The sequence below is a fragment of the Marmota flaviventris genome, chromosome 5 (assembly GCF_047511675.1).
Source record: "Marmota flaviventris isolate mMarFla1 chromosome 5, mMarFla1.hap1, whole genome shotgun sequence".
Lineage (NCBI taxonomy): Eukaryota > Metazoa > Chordata > Mammalia > Rodentia > Sciuridae > Marmota > Marmota flaviventris.
Window position 1 is genome coordinate 132651650 of NC_092502.1, and position 22198 is coordinate 132673847.

Sequence of the window (22198 nt, forward strand, 5' to 3'; positions counted from 1 at the left end):
TCTAATTCAGTCCCCATTATTCTCCCTTTCCCCCTCTTCTCCCTTCCTCTGTTCCCTTTCCTCTACTGATCTAAGAAATGTTTTTTAAATAGCATATTTTTAAAAGAAATCCACACTTCTGCAATTTAACAATGCACTAAAACTGATTTATGGAGTCATTTATCTGCAACCACGTATCCCTAATCATTTTTTTGTGACTAATTAAGATATCCATCAGTCCACATTTCCTGGGGTTGATGGCCCCTTGAGGTCAGTCCTCTGCCCTGATTCCTTCTGCTAGTGGGCTAAGCATTTCACAATTGTTCCTCTCAGAAGTCTCAGTTAAGAGGTATTATTGATTTAAGCAGTGGTTAATTTTCTTCCTTACTGAACAATTTACATGGCTTGCTCATAGGGTCATCGAAGTTTGATGAAGGAAAACATTGCAGGAGTGTTGACATTTGAACAAAGAAGCATTTTAACTTATATTGAGAAAAAATATGTTTCCCCAGAAAACATATTTATCAAGAATAAGATATGTATTTTAGCCAAATAAAGTTACGATATTGAGTCTAGAAATAAAGCAAAAGTCACATTTTTAATTTTATATTGCTAGGGAGACATTTAATGCATTTCTTCATGATGGATACTTGGATTGAATGAAGGCATAAAAAATATATATCCATTTTTTATAATGTTTATACATATAAACCCCTTTTGTATCCCCCAGAAATCAATAGCCCTTTCAGTAGTCTTAAATTTAAAAAACAAAACCACATTTTACAGAAGACCAAGTTAACTGAGAGCCTATTGTTTAAAAATTTTTTTAAAAATCACATAGATGATATATATTATAAATATGTATATTTATGTCTATACAAAAAGAACTTCTCTTGAATTCACATTTAGTTAGTTATTGCTACAATTTGTTGGAAGTTGTCAATTGAAACTTTTAACTGTAAAGTTTACCAAACATTTGTACATACAATTTCTTGAAATGACAGAGAAAATGAAGTTGTATATTCAGGAAAAAAAAAAAAAAAGTCCTAGGATTGGAAAAGATCTATCACTTTATAAAAAATACTCCCCTTTTTACTGGTGCATTATAATTATTCTTCTCTATTCTACTTTCCATTCGGTTTTTAGAAGAGCCTGTCCTTTTAATTAAATTTATTTTTTCTAGTTGGGCATGGTGGTGCACTCAGCAACTCAGGAAGCTGAGGCAGGAGAATTACAAGTTCACAGCCAGCCTCAGCAACTTAAGGAGGCCCTAAGCATTTTAGGGAGTCCATGTCTCAAAATAAAATATATAACAAAGGACTTAGGATGGGGATGTGGCACAGTGGTTAAGACCCCCTGGGTTCAATTCATGGTACCAAAAACAAAACATTTATTTTTTCTTTCTAGCTTCCACATATGAGAGAAAATATATGGGACTGTAGACCACATCTCTTTTCTTCTTGTTGTTGCTGTTGTTGTTCTTCTTCTTCTTCTTCTTTTTTTCTGAATGAATTTTCTGTGTAATAACTTTGAGAGGAGAGCCTCTGGCATGAAAAATGATTCCAGGACTTTCAAACCTTGTGAACATGTAACTGAGAAAGTACAGGAAAACCCCCTGAAGCTAAATAAAAATGAAAATTATTCTTATCACAATAAATTTTAATAATATGATAATAAATGATTCATCTAATTCATGCATATGAAAAAGCCTCAAGCCTCTTTATTAAAAAGAACAATGTTGTATCACATATGATAATTGCATAAGTAGTCACTGAATTGATGCAGGAATAAATTAGCAAAGGATTTTTGAAAATGTTTTAGAGAAAGGATATATATTTTTTAGTATTTGAGAAAAAAATAAAGATGACTTTTTGGAGAAGAATAAATTATAAATGGAAATTTACTCAGATGGGAAGGAGTGTGAGGATGTTGTCAAGGATGATCTTCTACTGCATAATCAGTAAAATAAGGCTTTCAAGCTCTATATATCTAAAGATAAAACCCATCACCCATCCTTGCAGAGTAACTTTATAGATATCTCTTTAATGTGTAATTTGAATATTGGTCATTTAAGAGGACCAGAAAAGGAAAACCAGAGAGATGCCCTGTTGTATCCTATGAACCTTCATCATTTCAGTAGGGTGCTTTTATTTTTTATAGGGCAGACACTTACTTGTCAGTGTAAAGGAAAGGAAATAAGCTGACAAATGCTTTGCAGTAGCCAGTATGTCTGGATCACCAAAATCCACATTGACCTGGAGATGGCCTTGTTGCATGAGCTTAGCCAGGACCCCTAGAGTCCTGTTGGTAACTGGGAGTGCCACAGTCAACTTTCCATAGAAACACAGTCCAGGGCAGGCTATTCTCATCTAACCTGAAGCCCAGGTATATGAAAGCAGATGGCCTGGAGCATAAACAGTGCACAGTCATTTTTTTTAAAATAGAATTTTAGTTTGACTCACAGCAAAATTGAAAAGTACGGAGACTCCCATTTTCTCCCTCCCCTTTTCACACACAGCCTTGCACACTATAGACATCTCCCCCCAAGTTGGTACCTTTGTTACAACTGATGAAGTTACTTCAGCACATCATTATCACTTGAAGTTGGATTGCACATTTAGTCTCACTTTTGGTGTTGTGCATTCTATGAATTCTAATAATAATAAAACATACCTGTGTCCACATTAGATTATCACATAGAATAGTTAAAATACTATGTAAATTGTCTTTCTCAACTTATTCAATCCTTATTTCTACCAATCTCTAGAAAAAAAATATTTTTATAGTCTTGACAGTTTTGCCTTTTCCAGAATGATATATAATTGAAATATGCAGGAGTTACTCATTCAGATGTCTTATTTCATTTAAAAATATCCACTTAAACTTCTCCCTATCATTCTATAGCTTGATAGTTCAGATCATTCTTTTTAGTGGTGACTAATATCCCATACATGGATGCACTGCCAGTTATGTACATATTGATTTACTGAAGAATATATTGATTGCTGCTATATTTCAGAATTATAATTAAAATTGTACTAAAATTCCGTGCAGAGATTTTTGTGTGAATATCAGGTTTCAACTCATTTCAGTATATGCCAGGATGTGAATGTCAAATAACATGGTATGAGTAGAGTTAGTTTTGTTAGAAACTCTCAAACTGTCTTCTACTGTGGTTGTATAGTATTCTTTACCACCAATGATGACTATCTTGTTGCTCAATAACCTAGCCAACACTTGTTGTTTTAAGGGCTCTTGATTTCAATTAATTAAATAGTTGCATAGTGGTGTCTGATTAATTAAAGTATTGACTTTCATCTCCCTAATAATATATGATGTTGAATATCTTCATATATTAATTTGCCATCTATATACCTTATTTCATAAAGTGTCTGGTTTGGTCTTTGGACCACTTAAAAATATATTTTTCCACTTTTTTATTGCTTTTGAATTTTAAATTTGCTTTAACTTATGTATTGTGATATATATGAAGCAGTCTTCATTATTCATGGTTCTCTGGAGAATCAGAATCCATAATTTGCCAGATAGATAGATAGACAGATAGATAAAAAGCAAATCATGAAGATAAATTTTCTCAGATAATGGTGAAGGTTGACAAATTCTATAGTTATTATCCTCAAGCTTTTTTTTAATTTTAATTTCATACCAGTGATTGAACTCAGAGGCTCTTAACCATGGAATCACATCCTCAGCCCTTTATTATTTTTTATTTTGAGACAGAATCTCTCTAAGTTACTGAGGCTGGCTGAAGCTGGCTTTGAGCTTGCAATCCTTCTGCCTCAGCCTCTGGATCCACTGGTATTACAGGCATGTCCCACCATACCTGGATACCAGTCCATATTTGAATGTCAAAATCAAGAGTGTTGATGATAGAAAGTCTAGTTCAACTGTAGAAGAACAAAGACCCAGCTTTGTTCTGGCATCTGAAGGGGCATATTCTCCCTTGCTTTATATTTTATTCCTTTCAGGGTCCTAATAAATTAAATGATGCTCACCTATACTGGGAATGGACCTCTGCTTTCCTGATCCTTACAATTAAAATATGAATATGTAGCAATATTCTCGCAGAGACACCCAGGAATAATTTTTAACCATATATGTGGGCTGTCCGTGGCCGAGTGAAGTTGGCACATAAAATCAACCATTTCACTTTTTTTTTTTAAGGTTTGCTCTTTGCAAATATTTTCTCCAGTGTCTGACTTAACTTCTTTTTCTCTTGACAATATCTTGAAAAAAATAGACTTTGAAAAAATTAATGAAGTACAACATGTCCACTATTTCTTTCATAGATAATTCATTGGTTGTTTTATCTAAAATATACCCACCATAGCCAAGTCACTTGGGCTTTTTCCCATGTTATTTCCTAGGGATTTCTTTAATTTTACATTTAAGATTACATTTCATTTTGAGTTAATTTTTATGAAGTGTGTAAGGACTAATTTCATATTTTTTTGGCATATAGATGAGTAGTTCATATTATCGTTTTCATTAAAGAATGGATTAGCCATGTTAAGAAAAACTCTGTTTTCTCTCTATCTTAGCTTCATTTCCTTGTGAAAATCTGTTAATTGTATCTTCTGATTTTGTAAGGCTCTCTAGTCTGTTCCGTGGACCTCTTTGTCTATTTTTTCATTATATCACACTATTTTTATTAGCATAGGATTAGAGTAAACTTGAACTTAGGTAGAGTGAGTATCTTGACCTATTCTTCTTCAATACTGTGCTGGATTTTCTGGGTCTTAGTCATTCTAAATATGACTTAGAACCATTTCAGTAATATCTGAAAAAATAACATTTGGGTTTTGATTGATATTTTACTGAATCTGTAGATCAAGTTGGGAATAATTTGACAATATTGACATTTTGACAATATTGAGTCTTTCAACCCCTGAATGTGTAACTTTTCCCCATTAGTATTTTTAAAAATTTTTTCATCAATTTTGTAGTATGTGTGTATATATATATTTTTCCACCATAGCAAAATCACATAATACACACACATACACACACACACAACATTTTTTTTAGACTTATAACTGGCTAATACTCAAAGCATATTGTTCTCAAGTTCAATCTCCATTTATTAATTGATGCTGTATAGCAAAGTGATTGACTTTTGTATATTAAGCTTGTATTCCATTAACTTACTGAAATATCTTATTGGTTCCAGGATGCTATGGTTTAAACATTAGGTGTCCCCCAAAAGCTCTTGTTTGATACAATGAAAGAAAATTTTCAGATAAAAATATTGGATTATAAGAGATTTAGCCAAATTAGTGCATTAACTCCTGATGGGGATTAACTGAGTGACAACTGTAAGCAGGTTGGGTGTGGCTTGAGGAGGTGGGGTTTGGAGGTGTGCTTTTGCATTTTATATTTTGTCCCTGGTAAGTGGAGCTTTCTCTGCTCAGCTGTCCAGGCACTCTGAGGCTGCTGCAGCCAGGGTTACAGTTGGCTTGGCTACTGCTCGAGAAGGCAACAAACCTTTGCATAAACTATGTGGTCCTGGTTCTACAGGATGCTGGAGTTAAGGAGTTATGGAGGCTTCCACTCATATTTCAAAGGAAGACCTTGGAGGCCATCAAAGTGCAGCAGGGTCAGAGTCCTGTGTGCACCCACTGAAAGGGCAATGCATGAAGATGTGAGGACAAAGTTGAAGCTGCAGTGAGACCTCCAAGATTAAGAAATGCCAGTACTATAGAACATCTGCCAAGGAAACCTGCAGAAATTGATCAGAGAAAAACTGATACAGGCCATTTGGACCGCAATGATCAAGGTCACTGGGAAGAGCTACACAAATCCTTTGAGGAGAACATCAGGATACCATGTGCCCCAGATGCTGGACTTGGAGCTACAGGACTTGTTTGCTAGGATTTATTTTAGTTTGCTTTGGTCCTATACTTTCTTTACATGCCTCTATTTCTCCTGTTGGAATGGAAATGTTTACTCTATTCCTTTATGTATTGAAAATATGTAACTTGCTTTTGATTTTTACAGGGGTTCTCATTGATACTTTGCCTTGAGTCTCAGAAGAGACTTTGTTTTTGAACTTTTGGTAATGCTGAAATTGTTAAGACTATGAAGACTTTTAAAAAAGGACTAAATGCATTGTGATAACCTAGAAGTACCCACAGGGAGGTAGAATGTGGCTGGAGGTTGTGGCTTACTTGGGGGATGTGCCATTGAGGTATAAATTTTGTCCTTGATGAGAGGGGTTGTCTCTCTCTTCTACTTTCTGGTGCCATGTCCTGAGCTGTTTTCCTCTGCCACACTCTTCCACTATATTCTGCCTCATTTTGTGTTCCCTGGAATGGAACTGGTTGTCTATGGACTGAGACTTCTGAAATCACGTGCTCCTAAATAAACTTTATTTCCTCTAATTACTCTTGTCAGGTCTTTTAGTCACATCAGGAAAAAAAAAACTGATTAAAACACAGGAACATATGTTTTGTTCACTCATTTAGATTTTAATATAGAAAAGAAAAATGAAAATTATATATTTTTTCCTTTCAAAGGAGTAGGGATAGGGAGAGGATACATCTTTGCTCTTTCTTTCTTTCTTTTTAGTTTGTTTTTGTTAGCTATACAAGACAGTAGAATGAATTTTGACAATTACATAAATGGAGCATAACTTCTCGTTATTCTAGTTGACCATGATATAGAATCTCACTGGTCATGTAACCATATATATTCATAGGGTAATAATGTCCAATTAATTCTGCTATGCTCCCTACTCCACACCTGACTCCTCCTTTCACTCCCCTATGCCTAATCCAAAGTATTTCTATAGTAATAGTGAACCTTTTCCCCAAAATCTTCACCAACATTTATTGTTACTTGTTTTCTTGATAATTGCCATTCTGACTTTTCCTCTCTTCACTCCTGTTAAGTGAATGATTTTCCTGTTATATATGAATAATCCTTTCTCTACATGGGAAAATATTTCCATAGATATTTAATCATTAAATTAATCATTAAATCAAAAATAACTCACAAATGTTTCATTCTCAATGCTTATAGCAACAGCTGCTTTTATTTTTTACAGAATAAAATATATATTTTGAATAAATGCACATATAAATTCACTTCCCCTCACCCTCATTTTGTTATTTGTTTCCTGCCTTCTTTTATTTAGGAAACTACATTTCATGGTAATAAAAATTTTATAGATAATTTTTTCCAAATATAAAAGGGGTTAAATGTACAGATACCTGTGAAATATTGCCTTATGCACTGGTTTTATTAGTACATGTGCACATTAACACTATCCTGTTGTAACTGTTGGAATGCTCTTTTATTCTAAATACTGTACTGGTTTAGATGATCAATTATTGAGGTGCACTAGGTACTATTGTATCTGTGTTAGTTTTTAAACCTGACACTGCTTAAACATTTCTTTGAGATTTCATCAAGGGAAAGATTGACCATATGTGTTCTCTAGAAATTCTAATTTATTAAATTGCAGTGGGGCAGACACACAAAAATTTCACATTGATTTCGGTATGTGTCCATGTGGGTTGCCTGAACAAAATACACTGAATGGCTTAAAGAAAAGAAATTTACTTTTCATTGGTAAGGATTCTAAGAAGCTCCGAGGTCAAGGTGCCAGGTGATTTGGCTCCTGTGAGGGCCATCTTCCAGTTTTCCAGATGACTATTTTCTCACAATGTCCTATGCAGCCTTTCCAGTGTATTAGCTTTGGAGTGTAGAAGTGACCCTTTCTCTCTTCTTGTAAGGACAGTATTCCCAACATGTAGGCTCCACCCACATAACCTAATCTAACATTGATAACCTCCTTTGGGAGTTATGACTTCAATATATGAATCTGGGAGCGTACAAACATTCAGTGTAATTCCAGTGCTTTGGGGTCAGAACCATGCTTTGAAAAGAGGCAATTGGAAAGGCAATTTTTTTTTCCCATGACAGATTATACATTTTTTTCACACTTTATCTTCATCTAATAAATGAATCTGTGTATGATTATATTACACACATCTATAACACACAATGATAATATAATTTTTCCATGACTGTGATTTCTAAACCTATGTACAATATGAAGATAAAATAAACTTACATAGTCCAAGAAATAAATGATGTTTGCTTAATTGGTTTGCTATTTCTGGCATGTGTCCATGTATCCATTATGTCCAGCAACTGCAATATTACTTTTTATTGATAAAATAAATGTAATATATGGCCTTCTCAGTTAGTATTTTATTTAGTTGTTTTTGCATTGCTGGAGACTGAATCCATTGTCTTTTCCATGTGAGGCAAATGCTTTATAACTGCCCTAAACATTAACTTCTTCATTTAGTAAATTTTTAAAGAAAAATAAATACATAGGGGTAAAATTAATTATAAATCATTGTATTGTTCATTTGTTCAAAAAAAGAGGAAATTTATCCTGTTTGTAATGCATCCTAGATGAATGTTTTATGGATATATTTTACTAGAAATGTTTACTTCAAATACTTTAATGGAAATTGCTGCCTGTTATTCTCCTATAATCCTTGGAAGAATCAAAAGAATGTGATTGTTTGTGTTACCATTTTGTTTTGTTTCTCATTATGATCTTAATAAGTGGTTAAAGGCTTCTCACTCCCTGAAAATCACCATCTGACTATTTCTTCTCAGTCACCTTGATATGTAGGGTTTGTAACTGGGAACTCAGCTAAATACAACTTCTTAACAATGAAAATCCATCTGTGCTTATAAACACTATTTCTTGAACCTCACAAATTGGCCTACCATATGTCTATGTGCCTGACTAATGATATTTGTATAGCAGTATACTCTCCAAAATGTTTGATTTTATTTTACCCAATAAATAAGAACACAATATGAAAATATTTTACAAATTTGCTTCAATAATTAATATTACAGAAAATTGCAGAAGAAAAGTTTAATAGGCTAGAACAAACAAATAAACAATACATTCAAATTCTCACAGAATCTTCTGAGGTACACACATTCATTTACCAGAGGAACTGGTAAGTTTCTTTTCATACCTAAACAACATGTTTACTCCTTTGTTCCGCTACTTATTCTTCTGCTTAATTTGCTAAGTTGCTCATTTATTCATATAATGTCTAGTATGTTATACAAAATATGTTAGAATTTCAGTGTTTCTCTGAATGGAAACATGGGCCAATTAATTATAAACCATATGGAGTTTTATTAAAATGAATTTAAAATTACCTAACTTACAGGATACAAAATCAATATTCGAAAGTCAGTAATGCTACATGCCAATATCAAATTGTGTGAAATATAAATAAAGGAATAAATCCCATTTACAATAATTACAAATATAAAATTTATAGGAATAAAATAGTTGGAAGATCTGTATAATTAGTATTAAATACTGATGGAAAAATTGAAGAGGACATACACCCACAAAGAAAGAAATTCCATATTCATGAACTGTAAGAATCAATATTATTTAAGTGTCCACAATACCTAAAGTAATTTACAGATTCAGTACAATAGCTATCAAAATACCAATGCCATTCTTCACAATTATAAATAAAGCAGTTTGTAATGAACCGAAAGGAAAAAAAAAATGAATAGACAAAGCAATATTGAGCAACAGGAATAAAATAGGAAGCATTATACAAACTGACTTCAAAACATACCACAAAGCTGTTATAAACAAAACAGCCTGGTACTGGCAAAAATATCAGAACCATAGACATTTGAAACAGAAAAGGGAAGCCAAGGAGAAAAGCCCTGAATCTGCACCCAACTGATTTTCAGCAAAGTGGGTAGGAGCACACATTAGAGAAAGGCCAGGCTATTCAATAAATGGTGTTGGGAATTGGGTGTCTGCAAGCAAAAGGATGAAATAGACCAGTATCCTTCATCGGTTAGAAAAAAAAATAACTAAAAAAGAGAGTTGGGGGTCTAGTTCAGTGGTAGAGCATTGCCTAACTTGCACAAATCCCAGGGTGTAGTCTCCAGAATTGCAGGGGGAAAAAAAAAAAAACTGGAAAGAAGAAGAAATAAAGAAAGAAATCAACTCAAAATGGATTAACAAATTGTTAAACATGAAGCTTCTAGAAGAAAAGATAAAATAAAAACTTTAGGACTTTGAATGTAAGCTTTGACAACGATGTCAAAAGCACAGAAAACAAACACAAAAATAGATGAGTAGGATTGAATTAAACCTACAAGCTTTTGCACAACATAAGAAATAGTCAACAGAGTACAGAAACAACCTACAAATGACAGAAATATTTGCAAACTATACGTATGACAAAGGGTTAATGTCAGGAATACATAAGGGGGTCTGTGATTGTGGCTCAGATGTAGAGCACTTGCTTAGCACATGTGAGACACTGGTTTGGATCCTCAGCACCAAATGAAAACAATAAAATGAAGTTATTTTGTTCATCTACACCAAAAGATACTTTTAAAAACAATACATAGGTTGTGAACAATTACCCATGTCAAAAATAGCTAATAAAGTGAACATTAAGAGGCTGGGAGAGGAGTTGAGTAGAATGAATAATGGGATGGGGCCAAAGAGCAGAAGACAGTGAATCAACATAATCAATGAATGACACAAGCATGTATGGGAATACCACAGTGAATCACAATAACTTGTACAATTAATATGTGTTAATAATTATTACAAAATGTTTCCTAAGCCTTCAAGTATAAAATTAAGATATAGACAATAAACCTAAGTAGAAATTTCATAAAATAAGGCACATCAATAGCCAACAAGAAAAAGTGTTCAACATCTGTATTATCAGGGAAATGTAAATCAAAACCACAAGGAGAGGTTAACAGAATGCAGTATGTATGGCTGTTATTGCAAAAAAAAAAAAAAAAAAAAAAAAAAAACAACTAAAATAACAAGTAGCTTCAAGGATGTGGAGAAAAGGGAATCCCTTATCACTGTTGATGGAAATATGTAATAGTATAGTCATGGAAAAAAGTATAGAAGTTTCTCAAAAAATTAGAATTCCCATATGTTTTAGCAATACTCAAAGGAAATGATATCAATACGTCAAAGAGAAATCTACATTCCCATATTTATTCAGCAATATTCACAATAGGCAAAAAATGGCAATCAACTATGTGATATATATACACACAGAATACTGTTCAGCAGTAAAGGAGAACTAGATTCAGTCATTTGCAGCATGAATGTACTGAAGATGATTATGTTATACAAATGGGGCAGAAACAGAAAGACAAGTACTGCATGATTTCACTCATGTAGAACTTAAGAAAGTTGATCCCATAGAAGTGGAGAGTAAATGGTGAGTACCAGGTGCTGGGAAGAATATAGAGGTACGAGGAATAGAAAAAGAATGATCTGTGGGTATAGAGTTAAAATTTAAATAGGAGTAGGAAGTTCTCATTTTCTAATAAATGGTAGAAAGACTAAACAACAAAAAAAAATGTACCATACCTTTCAAAAAGTTCCAAGAAAGAATGTTGTGTGATTTTCCTTTAAAGAAGTGATAAATGCTTGTGGAGACAGATGTGTTTAACCTGGTTATGAAATATACACATGTATCTAAGCATTACATTTTCCTAATTAATAGGTACAACTTTTGTTTTTATGTATATTTAAAAATAAATCTAACAATAAAAATTAAAAATTAAAGAGATTATGTGGAGTTCCATTTATCATACAAATTAAGACTCCCAACTTAGATCTACAGAATGAGAATACAGGGCAGTAGATGACAGCAATAAGTACTTGTGACAAGCTTCTTCAGGGACTCTTATAAATGGACATGTTCTAGAGAACTGCCTAGAATTGGCAATACATATAATCTGAACTAAATGTGATCATATTTCATTGTAGAATCTTTTTCCTTAAAATAATACAAATACTGAGAGGTTTAGATATTTTCAGAAGTTTTACTATTTTCTAAAGTATTATTTTCTACAATTTTGGCCACAATACATTTTCTTCCCAGTTGTCCACTTGTGTCCATGTGTACATATGTATGACTGTTAAATATTTACTAGCATACCACTGATGGCTAAGGAAAAATATTAGAAAGAGGCAAGTGAAGGAGTTCTACTCAAACATAGCCATATAAAAACAAGGTCTCTAAAGTGGGTACAAGATACAAAAAAGGAGGTGGGCTCAGAATAGTAATGATGGACCCCATGTCTTCATACTATGCAGATTACCATATGCCTTGCTTTTGCTAATAGTGAAGCCAGGGCCAGGCTATGGGCAAAAAAATGAAATAACCTCAAGTTTTAACATGATTAATTTGAATGTTGTGTTGGAAATAATTAGAGATACAAGGGTGAAATCAAATGAAATAACTTAAAAGATAATTACAATAAGTTAAGTAAAATGGAATTGAGAAACTGTGGTCAGATCCTGAGTATATCTCAAAGATCAATTTGCTAATGAAATAATTGTGTGGTTTAACACAAAAACAGGAGAGAGAGAGAGATGATCCAAAGTGTTTGGACTGAGATATAGAACACTGAGATAAACTATTCCTGGGGAGGTTGCTGGAGTTCAAGAGTTTTGAGGGTTTTTTTGTTTGTTTTTTTTTTTGTTTTTTGTTTTGTTTTGTTTTTTAGTATTTATTTTTTAGTTTTTTGGCGGACACAACATCTTTATTTGTATGTGGTGCTGAGGATCGAACCCAGTGCCACAGCGAATGCCAGGCGAGCTCACTACCGCTTGAGCCACATCCCCAGCCCCAAGAGTTTTGAGGTCTTTATTTTTGTTTTTTGTTCCTCCATCCACCCTGTGGTGCTAGGAAGTTCAAGTTGGAATGCATTCTGTGATATGCATCTTAGAGAGTCAAGCAGAAATCTGCAGTTAGCATGCAGTGCATTATAGAATTTCAGACTAGTAATATACATGTGATCACTATTGAAACAGGAGGAAATGCAGAAAAGAGATTGAGAAAAAGTGCACACCGATACGGTGGAAACCAAAATATTTCACAGAATAAAACTTCCTGAGTGCCAAATGCTGTTGCTAAGTCAAATGGGTGTGTAGAAGGAGGTAAAGTCGGAGACTCTGTTATGGAAAATGTGGCAGTTTGACCTAAATTTAACAGTGAACATAAGATGAAGAAGCTGTCATATGAGATATTTTGAAGTGAATTTTTAAGGAGGAGATGTCTGATTAGAATTGGTGTTGGAGGAAGGCCAGGGATTTCTAATGGCACTCAGGTATTTGGTTTAAGGACTCAGGTCAGTGGGGAGTCTCTCTACAGAATGAGAAGTCTAAGATGAAGATCTGTGAAGAGAGTGTTAATTCAGGGGGATACTGACCTTCCTGGGCTTAATGGCTATCTTTGAGAAAGACTGATAAGTAGTTGAACACATACCATAGGGTGTAAAGGTCTGGACTGATGAGACAAGATAATAACAATTATAAAGAGAAAGAGTTGAATTCACTCTTACCTAACATATGTCACTTATTAAAATGAATGGTCCAAATTGTTCTCTATTGAATCTTCACTCCTTGAGTTATATACTAAAAAATTACCAATAAGGTTGGAAAAGTTACCTTTTAAAACGATGAGAGGTAAAAATGTATGAAAATGTAATGGATATTATACAATAAAATTTGTCTATTTGGACTGAATTTAATATTTTTTAAAAATTTAAAAACTTGGCTATTGGTTGGGAAAATCAGCTGAATTACTTCTTTGTGTATAATTCAAGTTTAATCAGAAAGTACAATACTAGGTTGAATGCATTACATTTTCCACAAATAAATTTGAAGGACCTTGCACTCCATAAGCTTTCAGACACTAACAAAAGTAGAAACCATGTGGCAAAAGAAGAAAAAAAAGATTTTACACATAAGAAAACTAGTTTGTAAGGGAGAGAAAAGAATTTTGAAAGTTATTTCTTATCATTGATTTAAATTATCCATCCATATCATCTTTCTGCCACTCAGTTATTAGTTATCAATATGACAGTTCATTTGCCAAGCTATATACAAAGAGATAGCAGTCTACTTGAACTGATATTTTATACAAAGCCTTCCCTAAGGTATCTTTGTACCCTTGTTGTTTGCACATTCCCTGAAGTCCCTGAAGTAACTTATTGTTTTAGTGAGACCCACTGTTTACTCCTTCTGTTTCCGTGTATGTGCATGATTTTTGATTATCCAGTTGCATGCTTTTGCATTTTGTGAAATGGACCAAGATCCTAAAGTTTGGGAGTGACTTCTGTCTAGTTGTCAATACTAAGACCTGGCTTTACACAAGCCCTGGCAATTAAATGCTCTTCTATTTTGCTTCCTGGTAGGGGAATGACAGAATCAGAAGGCTTAAGGCAGGCTATCAATTAAGTAGACCAATCACTACCTTATGAAATAAGAGGATGCAAACTGAACTCAGGGTTCTGACTGCCCAGACATATTTGGGGATTCACTGCACAGAGTTTTAAAAATTGAAAAATGAGTTACTTCAGCAAACAAGATAAACACTAGACAGAATTATAAAAGGAGTTATAAAATTGAAAAGAAATTAGCATACCATATAATGGCTGAGAAAAAAGGGTTAAATTAGGCATTGATTTAGCTATTTAGAGATTTTTTTCCTATTAAATAAACCCCCGAAATCATACCATTTTTGTTGATTTAACACCTTTCACTGATCATTTTAACGGTGTTCACTCTTTGGATTCCGAAGAACCTATAAATGTCTTTCCACAGACTCAAGTACCATTTATCAAAGTTACTGTGTGAGCTCACCAGGAAAGAGATTTGGCATATTCATGGGTGGTATTTCCCTTTCAGAAATAATTCCAAAGAGATTTAACTAGAGAAAGAGCAGGAAATGTTAAGTATCAGTGAACCATAAGCCTGACATGTTTGACCCATACGGATGCATCAAAACTGTATCAAATGTGGAATTTTACATTTTTCCAGGTAAATTGGAAGTAGAAGCACAATAGCCATGAATCATCTTTCTTCTGCTTTTTACTCCCAAGTTATATCATTTGAGTTTCAAAATGACTCTCAATCCATCACTTTTTTATGTAACATTAACTTCTTTACTCCTAGCCTCAGTTTAAGAAATATATATTTTACTTATTTATCTCTTTTTGTTTTTTTTCTGGATTCTCTGGCAAAATCACTGGATCAGTCGCATCTCAAATTCTGAAATTATTTTCAAGGTATAGGCTGGGTCAAGACACTTTGCTATATACCAAAAATATCCCCACGGCTTTTTTGATAAGGTTATAAAGTATAACAAGAAACTTAAAAATGTAAAAGGGATTGTAGCTTACTGATAAAACGCTTGCCTAGTATGTGTGAGGGTGGTCCTGGGTTTGGGAACTTGGGAAAAATTTTTAAAAGAATATTCAATTAATTCATAAAAATTGAAGACACGATGAAAATCATACATGTTGTATTTTTCACCTACTGAAAAGATGAATGCAGTAATTATCCAATAACTACATTTCATATATTTAGAAGTAATATTATATGATATTAATCATCTAAATTGTCATTCTTTTCTTTGTTTGGGGCTGGGGCTACAACCCAGGACTTTACACATGCTCAACAAGCATACCATTCTAGCCCTCAAAATTATATTATTAATAGACAATCTGAAATTATCTTTCATTCCCCTGTAGTATTTTCAAATGTTTCTTTTATGTTTGTAATTGTACATTTTGGACATGAACTACCCATTTGAGTCATTGGGATGTTCTCTGTCACTATTTGTAGAATAACTTGCATAAATATTAAAAATTGTCCTCATAATATTATTGAAGGCTTCTGAGTCCACAGTTAAATCTTGCTTTCACTATATACCTGCCTAAATGTTTCTCACCTTTAAACAGAAACATCAATACTACATGTCAACCTGGCTAATATGGAGTCACATATAATTCACAGGAACACTTAGAAGAGTGTATGTAAAACAGTAAGCTCCAGTAAAGTTATCATATACTTAAAAAAAAAAGAAAAAAAAATCCTGTTTCTCAATTTTGTTCAGAAGTGGGTATATTGTTTATAAAGCAAATGTGTCAGAAGCTTCACAATTCTTGATACATTTCCCTGCCTCCCCAGACCCACCATTGGAGCTAGTTAGTTTGCCATGGGATTGGCAGTACCTCCATTTATAGTTCCAGAGTGTACAGATTTTTTTTTATAACAACTGTAATTAAACATCTATTCCAAAACCTATTTTCCACATTTTGACTACACATAACTTTTCCAATGCAAATGTAAACTTGTTTTTCATTCATTCTTTCTGAGTTTTTTCTTGATAAATCAGCAACAAGAATGGGTGCTTCCTAAACCCTAGGCTGTCTCTTTCCTCTTATTTTTTTCCTATTATACCAACTATATTATCAAGTTTTTATTAAATATTACCATGAGTTTTGGTTCTTTATCTTTATCTATGTGTATAAATCCATAATTTGAATACCTTTCATGTATCAAGCATAAATGTAAATGCAATTTTTCCCAGCTGTTTAATCTAATCATCTTTTGATTTGTATTATTTCTCATGAACACTTCAAAAAATACAAACACTTGTAGACCACTTAGGAACCTACTGTTTTCCTGTCTTCTTTAATTTGGACATGGTGGAGAGGGTAAGGAAGATGACCTTATTATTTCTGCCACCCTCCCTGTGCTCTATGGACACACACTTTGTCAGCGAAGCATCACTCCCATGCCTTTTGCGTATACTCCAATGGCTGCTGCTTCTGCATCACAGCTGGCTATAAAGATTACTTTCAGACACTTGAAGACCAAGAAGTGGAGAACACTGTGGTGTTCTAAGCAGGGGCCAATTCATTTAATTCATTCACACTGCATTAATTGGCCTCCAGTGTGGTTACCTAGTTTCTTCTTGAATACAAAGAAAATAAGAAAATTCCTTTAGATCTTATTCTCTGTGATGCCTCTAGCCACTATAGTAGATTTATTACATGTTATTTTCAATTTCTACTTTTTATTTCTGCTGGCAAACAGAATTCAATAATGAAGCTAAAATATCAGCCTAATCTCTATATGCCAACAGATATTAAACACAGCCTATTTCTTTCAATTGCATTTTGCACGCTAAAAGGACAAAATTCTAGCAAATTAGAAATCACCAAAATAATTCAGTCACTTCATTAATGAAGTCATTAAATCAGTGGATGTTGATTGCATTATCAAGTGTGAAACACCCAGAATACAAATAAGAATAGAAAGCATTTCTAAATGGTTTCGATTAGGTAGCATTATATATTTTTAAGGCTATATAACCAAATTAGTTCAAACCAGATTATTTAAAACCTTTGGTTTTTATTTGTTTAGACATTGAGTCTTGCTGGGGAAGTGAAGAGATAGAACAATCTCTATATTACTTTTCTCACTACCCAAAATTATACTCCCTTATATAATTATTTGAGAAGACCCTGGGCAGAATTGCACTTGCTTTTGTCACAATTTACTTGTATTTTGGAAACACTGGAAATATTGGCCATAAAATATCTGAACAGTATCATTTGTCCATGATCAAGTTTACGACAAAAAAATTTTCCCTGAAGTCAGAATGTAGTGGCATACACACATTTAAATTTTTACCTTCTGTTTTTCTCTCATATAATTACACTGTTATTATGTTTATTTCTATTTTATCTCATGTAATTACCTTAAGCTATTTCTCCAGAATTATTTATAATATGTGAAAGAAAATGCTTGCACATAAATACATTTTAATACATAACATGTAAAATGTTGTTATTTAATGGGACAAGATAGTATTTTAATTTCATTCTGCTTCTACACAAAAATCTAAGCAGTATCAAAATTTATGTACCAATTAAAAATATGGATTTTGCAAATAGATTGATGGGATCCAAATTATATTATCTTTGATTAACTCTGTAGTCTTAAGATGTTTGCTTCCCTCTTACAAATTTTTAGCATGTGCAAAACACTCTTAAAATTGTTTAGTAAGGGAGAAATAAAAGTTATAAACAAAAGATAGAATTGTTGCTTTTGTTCTTATTACATTATCGTCTAGATAGTTATAGGCAATAACAGTAAAGTAATATTTTCTCAAAAATTTTCTTGGATGAACATTGCTCTCATAATTTTGTACTAATTAAAAGTTTACCAAATTTTGTAAGATAAACAAGTTTTAACCAAAAATAGCTTTGTGAGGTGACAGGACTCTATGTTTATACATTGAATAGCTAATATATGCTTAGTGATCTACTGACTTTTGATGCCAGATTGCTTTTCCAGAGTCAAGAAGTAAATGTAGCACATTCTTTATATTGATAAATAGCTCCACCCAATCAATTGCCTAATACATTGTATTTTATTACTGGCAATCTTTCTGACACATATATCTGTACTGGCATTTGATCATTAGATAGTGCTCCTGAAGTCACATAAATCAACATTTATATATGCAAATACATATGGGAACTCTAAAAATTGTCTTCACATGGTTTAATTCTCATGCCAAAGATGTTGCTATTATTCTATTTTTATCAGAACCTCTCCTGGAGACCATAAATGAGAGATTGTTTCTTTATAACCCCCTTTGTGACAAAGTCCTTTAACTTTGGAAGTTACATTGGATGGTTGGGAATATACGTGGTTATTTACCATTAACAGTAATTTTTAAAAAATGAAGTAAGTGATTGCCCTGTATTTGAACCAAAGCAATAACACAATAAATACTTAGAAATTAGGCCATATTTATTCATCTATCAGCTATCAATTAACTTATCTTTCTATCCTTTTATCTATTTGAGTTTAATGCCTTTCATTGCAAACTGTCTCTTCGTATAATTGTGACAGGATAGGCCAAAGATATATTTAGAAAGCTTTACCTGGTTGTGCAGAATGTAATTCAGCTAAGTAATGGCCTTGAAGCGTAACAATCATTCTTGTGTTTTAGCAGAGGAAACACTAGATATTATCAATAATTTTTAGTCAAAAATGTGCATTTACTATAAGTTGTGGCAGCCACAGAACATTTCCTGAAAGTAAAGAAGGATTTTTGGCTTAATAAAGTGCCAACAGATTCTGAAATATTATCCACTAAACCACCATTTGCTCTAACAGACTTGGCTCAATCAATGATTTTCAATTACTAAAATTAAAACGGAATTCCCTCATTTGTGTATAGTCAGATTCACTTAAGGCAATAGACACTACACTGTTAGGATCTGTAAACAAGTCAAGATGGTGCCTGGCATTTTGCCAGAGGGAGTGGTTTGTGAAGTAATGCCAGCGAGCCATTAAGTGTGGAGATTCCTTATTGGTTGACTGCTGTATCTAGTTTATGTTAATTAGATAAGCTGTGTGTAATGTATATATACCCCTCCTGTCCTACAATAAAGGGCTCCCACTCCTGCTGTATCAATGTACACAAGTTGTTTGTCACCCCCCCCCCCCCCCCCCGGTTATTTTGCTGCCGCCAGACTGCGGCAGATGGTGGCCCGTACGGGGAGGCCGTGGACACTTGGGGGTAAGTGACGAAAAAAAAGCTGCCTGTCCCTAGATAGGACGGGAGGAAATATAGCCATTTCGAAAAAATGGAGAAGATTGATACAGTATGTTTGTGTCTTGTTTTGTCTTGAAATGTTGTATTGTCTTTGTGACGAAAATATGGAAGGGGTGAGAAGTAAATTGTTGAAAAAAGGAGGCACCCCAGTGGAACCAAGAATAGTTCGGGCATGTGTTGATGGAAGCCCAGGAACTCTAGTCAAAAAAGAAAAAGAAAGTTTAGAAGAAGAAGGATTATCAGGAAAAAAGTTGCAGCAAAAGGCTATTACTGAATACTTTTCATTACTGGAGGGTGCGTGAATCGGCATGGCAGCTGCCACGTGCGCGAGCTGGTCATGGCGCAGCAAGGACTTTCCAAGCAGCGGCAGGGGGCTCTTCCCCGCCCCCTGCCCAGGGAGCTGGATGCCACTGTGAGAGCTCAAATCCAGACCTGCCCCAGAGGCACAGTCTCACAGGCTCTTGCTCCCTATGCCCAGTGGCAGTTTGAGTGGGGAACATTCCCCGGACTCTCCCTGGGGCCATCTGGGGCTGCCCAGGATGCTGCAGACAGAAGAGGGCCTGCATCCCTGAAGTTTGATCATTTCCAAGACCAGTAACTACAATGGTTCTCTAAACACCTGGAAGCTAATGAGTAATGAGCACTATTAAGGCTTATTTCAAATGTAAAAAACCTTGAGATAATGTACTAAATTGTTCAGAAGGTTGTTTTCTTAGTGCCTGCTGGAATACTACAGGATTTTCTTTAGCCATCTGGAGTTTCTGCCTTCGTCCCAGTGCCAGTGAAGATGAAGGTGGAAGAATTTCCAATGTTGCTTAGAATCAGAGGAGACTTCGGATCAAGCTAGCTGCCTGCAGAACTTACCTGGACTGTGATTTAAGCTAGCTGCCTGCAGAACTTACCTGGACTGTGATTTACCTGGACTGTGAGTTAATCTATTGAGACACTGCTTTACCTGGACTGAGACAACAAATTGTAATCTACAACAAATTGTAACTCGGTATCTTTGCTAACAGTGTCATTGCTGGTATAATTTTTCCAAGGGCTTCTTTCATGGAGCCATCAATTGGCTTGGTATTGTGGCATTTTGTATCCTCCCCTTCTGCTTGTAGCAGATTATTTATGGTGTTTGTGTAAAAACCACTATGGTCATTATTTAAATTAAACAAAAGGGGGAAATGTTAGTATCTGTAAACAAGTCAAGATGGAGCCTGGCATTTTGCCAGAAGGAGTGGTTTGTGAAGTAATGCCAGCGAGCCATTAAGTGTGGAGATTCCTTATTGGTTGACTGCTGTATCTAGTTTATGCTAATTAAGATAAGCTGTGTGTAATGTATATATACCCCTCCTTTCCTACAATAAAGGGCTCCCACTCCTGCTGTATCAATGTACACAAGTTGTTCGTCACCCTCTGGTTATTTTGCTGCAGCCGGACTGCGACACTACACCAGGCTATACTACAGAAGAAAGGATTATAAACTCTATATTTGTAGTACACCAAATTTTGGAGTTTAATTAACAAGTGTCAATCACTTTCATTAATGTTTTTTTGAAAAGTTTAAAAAACTATATTTTCCATTATAGGATGATGTTTTTAAGTACAGGTACATTTTGGTCTGGTGAAATCTAGTGAATTAGAATATGCTGTGCATTTTTAATTTGAAAAACATATTTTTAAAGAAAGAGAGAGAGAGAGAGAGAGAGAGAGAGAGAGAGAGAGAATCTTTTTGTAGATGAATACAACACAATGCCTTTATTTTTATGTGGTGCTGAGAATCAAACCTGGGTCCTGCCTGTGCTAGGCGAGTGCTCTACTGCTGAGCCACAATCCCAGCCCTGAAAAATGTTTTTATGAATTTTTTTTAAGAGAGAAAGAATTTTTTAATATTTATTTTTTAGTTTTCAGTGGACACAACATCTTTATTTTATTTTTATGTGGTGCTGAGGATCGAACCCAGCGCCCAGCGCATGCCAGGCAAGCATGCTACCTCTTGAGCCACATCCCCAGCCCCTTTATGAATGTTTTTTAACTATTGATAGATGCTAACTTTTCCAACTGAAAATGCATGATATTTTATTCAAATAATTTTGTCCTTAAATTGTTATACTTTATTTTTTTATGTTCTATTAATTTTTAGTTCATATGATTTACTGAATGTCTAAAGAAACTTAAGATTTAAATTTTAATTATTTAATTTAGAATATTTGACTCTCGAGTTTCATGTAGAATATTTGCACTGATCTTCAACATGTATTATCAATAATAATGAATTCAAAATTATTTTAATTCATAAGGACAAATATATTTTCATAAAATTGGGGAACCATCACAGTCAGTAAAAAGTTAATAACTGTGCTTTCTGTATTTCCTCTTCAGTCTGAGTTGTCTCAGATTCTGTTCATAGTTACGAGTCAATAACAAGTGTTATTCATACAAAAAGGACAGGGCAAACACAGCCAGAAATGTGATGATGTGTATTATTTATATCACTAATCCTATTGGCATTTTTGCAAGATTGAGCTTTCTTTTATACCAAATTTACATAAGAATGGAGTTATGTTTTATAAGAAAGGTGATTTTTCTCTTTCAGCAAGAAATCACAAAATAAACACTGTTTCCTCTCAAGCAAAACTGAGTGAAAAGACGGAATCCAAACCATCTGTGCCTGTTAGCTAATGAATTTCTGCTCCTCTGGGGAAAATTAAAGT

The 22198-nt window shown here is 34.0% G+C and overlaps 1 protein-coding gene across 3 annotated transcripts in view; it reads right to left on the reverse strand.

The window, feature by feature from the left end:
- Positions 1-22198, reverse strand: part of Cdh18 (cadherin 18) — a 318203-nt gene that overhangs the window by 126621 nt on the left and 169384 nt on the right. The window lies entirely within an intron of this gene.